This window comes from Juglans regia, chromosome 15 (assembly GCF_001411555.2).
Source record: "Juglans regia cultivar Chandler chromosome 15, Walnut 2.0, whole genome shotgun sequence".
NCBI lineage: Eukaryota > Viridiplantae > Streptophyta > Magnoliopsida > Fagales > Juglandaceae > Juglans > Juglans regia.
Window position 1 is genome coordinate 5,714,952 of NC_049915.1, and position 8,161 is coordinate 5,723,112.

At 38.0% G+C, this 8,161-nt stretch overlaps 1 long non-coding RNA gene across 4 annotated transcripts; it reads left to right on the forward strand.

The window, feature by feature from the left end:
- Positions 1–504: 504 nt before the first annotated feature.
- Positions 505–5,318, forward strand: LOC108998169. 4 transcript variants are annotated; one of them, XR_004798489.1, is made up of 2 exons: positions 505–888; positions 961–5,318. It is a non-coding gene; the product is annotated as an uncharacterized LOC108998169 (long non-coding RNA). The 4 variants fall into 4 exon arrangements; XR_004798490.1 differs by having other exon boundaries at positions 505–884; XR_004798487.1 differs by having other exon boundaries at positions 506–888; positions 983–5,318.
- The last annotated feature ends 2,843 nt before the right edge of the window (positions 5,319–8,161 follow it).

The following is an 8,161-nucleotide window of genomic DNA, read 5'->3' on the forward strand; positions in this document are numbered from 1 at the left end:
ATGTCCGAAAATATTTTAAATCGGGTATTTTTAGTGTTGTTGAACCAAGCTTGATTTCTACGTAAGTCTCTTTGTATTTTTGTAACAGCCAAAAATAATATATAGTTATAAAAAATCATTTTATTTAAATGATTTCATCTATTAAGAATATTATGTGATATGCATTATTTTAATTTATGTTAAAAACTCTATTTAATTAAATGGTTTAATTCTTTTAAAAATATTTTGTAACACCCGAATCCTACTACGTAGGTCTTTACGTCATCTATTATTATTTTAAGTCATTATTTGGGATAAGGATTTTTACTATTTTATTATCTTATTATTTATTTTAAGAAGTGTGTGCTTTTATTTGTATGAAGGTCATTAAAAATAATTTAAGAATATGTTTTAAGACCTTATAATATTCTTTTTTTAAGCCCTCTACTTTTTATCTAATTAAGAAGTGACTAAACCCTCTCAACCAAAGAATGAATAGGTGAGAAAATATCTTGCTATGCTTGAATCCCCACCTTCCATCCCTTAGCTTGTAAGACAAGCCATTGGACTTCTTACTTCCTCTCTTCACCTATCAGCTTCCTCAACAAGTTATTTGGATTCTTCTTCCTTCTCCTACACGCCGGTTCCAAGGGACAAGAAAACAAAATCCTCTCATTCTCCCTTACACACATTGACGGCTTGCAAGGCAAGACAAGTAGACTCCTTGCTCATTCCTCTTCACCCGTTAGTCCCACATGAAGGAGAGAAAACTTCTCAAGTTTTCCTTCACACGAAGAACCCTTCGGTTTACCCCAAGCCTCGCGATCACTTCTTCTCCTCAAGCCGATTCTTCCACTTCATAAACCTAAGATTTCTACCGAAAATCTTCAAGGAAAATCAACCTCGTAAGTGAGTTTCCTATGGCTCTAATCTCTAGATTGAAATCTTAGATCTATGGGTTAACCTAGGGTTTTTTTTAAGAAATTTTTCTGCTGTGTTCTAGCCCTTAATCCTTCGGATTTCCTCTTCCTCTTCTCGTGGTTGTGTACTTTCGTGGCTTCAAAGGGGACCCAAACAGGTATTATACCTTCCATGAGATTTCTTATGAATTGGGGATTTTTGAAATTCTGTGGGAACCGATTGTTGTGTGGTGATTTCTGGGTTATCTCTCATTTGTTCCCTCTATTAGTTGCTCTAGTTGAGTGGTAGCCGAATAGGGGAATGAAGGTGTTTTGTGTGATATGTTGTGCTCTGTTTTGGTGTTCTAGCGTGTGGGTGTTCTGTTTTGTTGTTCTAGTCGAGCGTGTGTATGTGCTCTATTTTGGTGTTCCAACCATGTGTTGCACAAAGCAAGATTGTAGTCCATCCTTGTGTTTTATCAAGTTTAAGTCATGTTTTAGTGATGCTTTTATGTGTTAAATTAATGAAGTTAAACTTATAAATTTGGCATGTTTTCCCTAAGGTTTATGGCCTAAGTAAGCCACTAGGAACTTCAAGTAAAAATAGTAAGTTGCCTTGGAAATTTGAGTTGCCGAATATGGTGCTCATTATGTATGTTATGTTTTCAGAAAAATGTTATACCTTTCCTATGTTTTCTACAACTTTCATATGGTTTAATTATGTAGTTGAAGTTTTGGCTAAGTAAGGGATATTTAAGACCATGAATATGCTAGAACTTGCTAGCTGCACATGCATTTTAAAGTTCTGAAATATATTCTGTTTTGGGAGCCTAAATCAGCCCATTCCATCTCTTGCTCAACTTCACCCTTTTGCTTAATCAATGACGAACTTTAGTATGGAAAACCCTTGAAGAATGAGTGTCAAAAACCAACCCTCTTGTAGTCGTTGGCCTTTTATTAGATTTACTTCCACATGAGGTTGTAAAGCTGTCAAAATGCCCTCTTTGACGAAAATTCCAGATTTTGCAACAAATTCTTATTCCTTTCCCTTTTCAAATAAATCCCTACCATCCTATATGTTTTAACTCATGATTTCCTACCTATCCCTTGTATAGAAAGTAGTAGCTTTAAAGAGGGGCAGCAAGTAAGTTAATTATTTTCATGGGTTTCTTTAAATGTCAGAATGAGAATATTAGGGTTGACTTAGTATCAAGTATGCAGCTAAGGGGTTAAGGAAAACACTTTAATTCCAATGTGGAATTTAAGTGAGGGCGTAAGGGTGTCGGATAGCAAGACTTAATGTGAAATGAATTTTAATGCGTTCATTTCATTTCATTGAATAGGAGTTTATTTCAAGATTTAAGGAACCTACTTGTAAAGCATCGAGATAATTAGCTATGACCATGCTCCTTACATTCTTATGAAAAAGTGTCTCGCTCCTTCCAAATGTTTCTCTTATGAAAGAATATATGCATGTATAGTATGTATAACCCTTTCTTGGTAACCCCTGTTAAGTACCCTATTAATTACCATTGTGTATATATAAGGTAATGCATCATGAGATTTTATGCATGCTCTCTCTTGAATAATTATGCCTTACCTATATGTATGTAGCATGACATGAAACATTCCTTTCAAAGAAACGCATATGCATTGGCACTAAATGAAGATAATGAAAACATTGATTTTTCTAAAGAAAGGAAAGGAAAAAAAATAAAAGCATGAATGTATGTGACTGCCATATGTATGCTAAGGGTACCAAAGAAATGGGCAGATTGCAATGCCTAGTAAGTAGTACTGGTAGTGCACCCAGTGCTGCCCCCCCTCTCGATGAAAGGGATTCCTAACCTGTGGCCACGGGTGGTATCCAGGTCTAAAAGACCACTAACCCCAACACACTGGGCGTAATAGTGTGTACTAGCCGAAGAAAGTGGAGTGTAAAGCAAAGTTAGTTCTTAGAAATGTTTAAGCACGAAAGTATAGCTATGCCTTAAATTGTTTATGCATGGAAAGAGAGTTATTTCTTAAATTGTTTATGCACGGAAGTATTGGCAAGAACTACAAATGTTATGTATACATGTTTTCAAAAGAAAAGATTATGTGAGTAATAAGTTAACGGCATGGTGTACTGCATACTGAGTATTAGACTCACTTTGTGTTTATGTTTTAAACGTCCACGTATGGATGAAGAGTCTATGGAGCTGGGCACTGCGAAGGAGGGAGGGGCCGATGCTTAGAGTTTCCCTGACGGTTTGACCATGATGAGGATGGTTATATTTTTATTTTATTTTATGATGGGTCCCATGTTGAGACATTTTGTTGGCTTGACTTTTAAACAATATGCCTACGGGCATGATGTAAATATTACGGTGGGGTGATGGTAATGGCATAACTTCTATGGTGGGGTGATAGTAACCCCACATAAGATGGTATGGTTTGTAGGGACAGAGTCCCCTCTTACTTAGGACTGTTTATGGTTGGTGAATGGATAATGGACTCTGAGAGTCCTTTATTTAGAATATTGAAGAGATCGTTTATCAGGTGTTCCTTTTAAATTAGAAGTGCAGAGTGCATGCACGACATGTTCACGCATGTCCCTTATTACCTCGAAAAAAAAAAAAAAATAGCACTAATAATAATAAGGAAAGAACAGGTCACGCATCGTGATCACGTCCTAAGAATGGGACGGGGTTGTGACATACTTAGCAAAACTTCATAATTTATTTAATGATGAAAGAATAGTATTTCTATAATTAAAGTTGAGTTTAGATTTATGATATGATTTTTCTATCTTAATTCATATTATTTTACTTAATTTATTTCAATATTTTAATATTCACCGTTAGATCAATATGAAGAGCCAAGATAAAGGGTCTAAATTAAAACCTACTCTTCTCTTTTCCCTCTCTCTTTCCCCTTCCCCTTGCAGTTGACGGAACCCCCCTTCTCCCCTCTCTTATCCTTTGGCCATTGCCCAGCAGCCGGCGACTACTGCAGTGCCGCGCCACCACTACCTCACCGACGAACACCACTCGCTGAACCCAGCCTCCCCACAACGCCTCTCTCTCCCTCTCCTCCTCCCCCAAAACGAGCCTCCTTCCCTCTTAGCTTCTCCACGTCATTGTCGCAACCCGCACCCAAGCCATCGCCGTTCATCGTCGACTACACTAAGAGCCCCTCGCCGGCTCCCGCCGATCATCCCCCAACTCCCCCACGATCTCTCCATTCCCTGTAACTCCCTTGTCTTCATCTGTGGGTATGTTTTCTTCTCTTTGTTTTTTTGTTCTCTCTTTGGTGATTTTGAGTTTGTTTTGAATAGAATATTTGAATGTTTGAGGAGTATTTTTATGGGTTACATCCTCGTGTCGTCTTCTTCATCCATGGGTATGTTTTATTCTCTCTGTTTTTTTGTTCTCTCTTTGGTGATTTTGAGTTTGTTTTGAAGAGAATATTTGAATGTTTGAGGAGTATTTTTATGGGTTAGATGCTTGTGCCGTCATCTTCATTCGTGGATATGTTTTATAATATTTGTTTTTTTGTTCACTCTTTGGTATTTTGAGTTTGTTTTGCAGACAATTTTGAATGTTTAATGGGTTTTAGAGTTTGGGTGAAAGTCAAATCTTGGGATTAATTTTGGATTCGGTGGGATAGGTTTGAAGAGGGAGTGAAATTGTGAAAGTGATGGGTTTTGGTGGGAGAGGTTTGAATGACCAAATACTTACTCCTCTTTTCATCAAATAATCTTGTTTCCTTCAAACAGATAATTTTGTATTCTGATTGTTAAATAAAGGTGTAATATTAGGGCACTGAGTTGTAGTATTCTGGTTCTCTTTCGCTAACTTGTTCTCTTAGACAACATTGGACATTGAGTTCACAAGACTCGGATCATTGTTGCAATCCTTGGTACCTTTTTCTACACATGGTATGCTTTGCAGTAGCATTGGCTTGCTCACAGTATACTATGACTTGCTTTATGCATTCAGTATAAATAGCATCCTTCTGAATGAAACATTTTTGTTGGCAGTGTCTTTATTCAATAAGATGCGAAAATACTGTTATTGAGCTACTTTTATTATATATTGTGTCTATTGTTAATACTTGGTCAATCCATTTTGGAAACCTCTACTTTGTAATGTATGCATGGAGAATTTGGTGTTCCTTTCATGGTTTCTGCTTTTCTCTGTTGAAATACATTCTTACTCTTCAGTTTGGGTGGTGGAGAGAATATACTAGGAATTCAATGTAGCGGTTGTCTTCAATTTAGGTGGCTACATCAAAATATCTATGAAGTTTTATTTGGTGTGATTAAATCACATGGAAGACTATGTTATCGATATGTAACTCATATCTTGTAATTTTATATTTTGTAATGTAATGTAGTTTACTGTAAGTTTCTTGTCCATTGTTCAAGTTATTTGTATTCCAATATTTTCTTTTCTATGATATATTGTTCATATTCTTTTATGTATTTTAGGTATAAGGTTGTGAGCCTATAATAATGTTTTACTAGTATTTTTTTTCTATTTCATAAAGACTATTTCCGACAATCAGAGGACTAATCTGACGACAAGGGCAACAATCAACATAATACAGTACCCACACGAGTGTATGCACTGACCCCTGGAGAGGTTACGGACAGTAGTGATGTGATCACAAGTACTTGACTCCTTTCCTCCAAGAAAGCAAGAAAGCAACTGTATTATTTTATTTTGGGGGTAACCATTCTTTCATTTCAACGGCTTATGCTAAGTTTCGTATCCTTGAAAGGTTGAGTTTAACAGAATGTGCATTGATTACAACTAAGGGCGAAAGACACCATCTAGAAAAATACATGAGTGTGTAGTCTTTATTTTATTAAAGTTTGGTAAGAGTTGCTTTGGTAGGTTTTGAAATGGATTGGACACAACATTGCTATATTTATGAAATCCAAGCCTTGGGCATCTTCGTGGATTTATCAGAGTGCTCAACGAAAGTACTTAGTACTATGATGGGTTGAGAGTAAGCTTTGTGAGGGTTCAAAAATTAATTGACTTGAGATTACTTAGGACTTAACTCTCGTGATTGTGGATTTTAAATTTTGAAGATTATTAGGAACGTTGGATGCCTAGGTACCACGAGTTGGATATCTTCATGAATCGAGTATGAGATTAAGGACCCAGACTTTGGAGAGTTTTATTTTAATATTCATATGTGGTTAATACTTTATGTTGAGAGTTCTATTTACTATTTTATACGAAGTTAAGCTAAGAATTTAGGTAAAATTATTATTAGTCTTTTAATTGAGCCTGTTGTGGAGGGTTACATTTTTTAATTGAATTGGACACTAAAGTGTGTGATAATCGATACAATACGCGCGAACACGTATGCCTAGGGGGAAATATGTGTGGCATTGGGTTAAAATATCAGAGGATTGGAATCTTGGAACATTCGGTTCAACAATATGATTGAGGATTAAAATAGGCACGAAATGGATGTGGCGGATAAGTGTTTAGGCTTTGCTTGACGTATGCACTAGCAATTTCTAAGGATGGCAATTTTATAAGGGGGAGGATGTAAAACCTAGGCGTAAAACAGGCCCAAGACTAGAAGAAGCCCAACCTGCCTAGAGGTGAACGACGCCATTTTGGGGGTTAGTAGTTTCTTTCTCCCTTTTTCCCTCTCTTTCTCTCCTCCCCGTCACTTTCCTCTCGATTTTCGCTCCCCCCCAACACTTTCTCCCCATTTTTCTCTCCTTCGTCATAGTCTCTTCCTCTTCTCGCTATGCACGTCCCTATTTCACTCTCCCCATTCCCCACTATAACACCCGGGCCCCCAAGATAAGGCCTAGGCCCATGGATTCCTCTTCCTCTTCGTTCTTTGCCCATTCATTTTTTTTCTTTCTTCATTCTCTCCCCTCTCCCTCTTCAGTTCTCTCCTCCGATACTTCCAGTTATCCTCTCCCCCATGCACCCCTCCACCATAGATGTGGCGCCCCCGACCCCCATGTAATGAAACACAGGAATCGAGACGCCAGGATGATGACAACACGGTCACGCATCCCAACGAAGTGCCCAGTGTGTGTACATGCAACGGTGTACAAAAAATAACGCAGCAGATTACTCAACTAAGTACCAGAATTTATATACAATCAAAACATCAATAAAGTTTAAAAAGTAGTTATACAGTCATCCATAATTAAAATAATATACAGTAGATAACATAACCAAGCAAGTGATCTCAGATCACTCCTCTGGCGGAGCCGTCTCCTCAGGCTCGCCCTCATCCTCCTCATCTGCATCAAAATCTGCATTACCACAAAATGGTACCGCAGGTAAGTATAACCCAAATAACCATGTAATAAAAATACATTAAATGCAACCAACATGCATGCATATGAAGAAATATCTATTTTCCTCAAAACATCATTTTTCCCGAAAATGATTATTTCCAACACACGCCAAAATCCCATTTGGCCGAAAATATCCGTAAAACATTTTTCTAGAAAATAATTTACACAAAATTCCAACACATTATTTTTCCAGAAAATAGTTCATTAATCCATTAATACCATAAGCACCTTGATCTCCCCTAGGGATCATCCGCACGTCCTGGATTTGTAGCGATGCTCAGTTCCGGCCCCAGCGCGTACATGGCCAAGCATCCACACTACCCAACAAGCGATGCCCAGTTCCGCGCCCAGCGCTTACGTAGCCAGACATCCTCTAGTCCTCGCCAGCAGAAGGACCACGGAGTCGGCACGAGATCATCTCGTCCGATCCCATTGTCGCCCGGCGACAATCCAGGGGACGTTACTCAGTATATTCCGCTCCCGAGTAACCAGAGGAGCTCCCCCGAGATAATGCCCCATCTCGGCCTGGGGTCATGATACACACGCACCCAAAAGTATTCTCACACATAAAATCACAATTTTCCAAATCACACATGAATATGAATGCAATACACGAAAACTCAGTTTTCCTTTACAAACATGATCATGCATGCTAAATGCAATGTACATGAACACAATATCCAAACCAACAATTACCAATCCAATCAAATTCAACCAAACAACTTCAATCACCAATCCATCCAACCCCTGAACTCCTCGGACTCAGTCCGGCATGTTCAACCAAATACAGTGAAATGAGTTAGTGCAAAAATACATTTAAATCATGAAAGTTCTTTGGAGAAATACTTACAGTGCTATATAGCAATTTTCGATGGATCACGAAGCTGCAAGAAGTGATGTCTGAGCAACGTAACAGTGCAAAATAGACTGTGGCCGTGGGTCACAAATATCCACT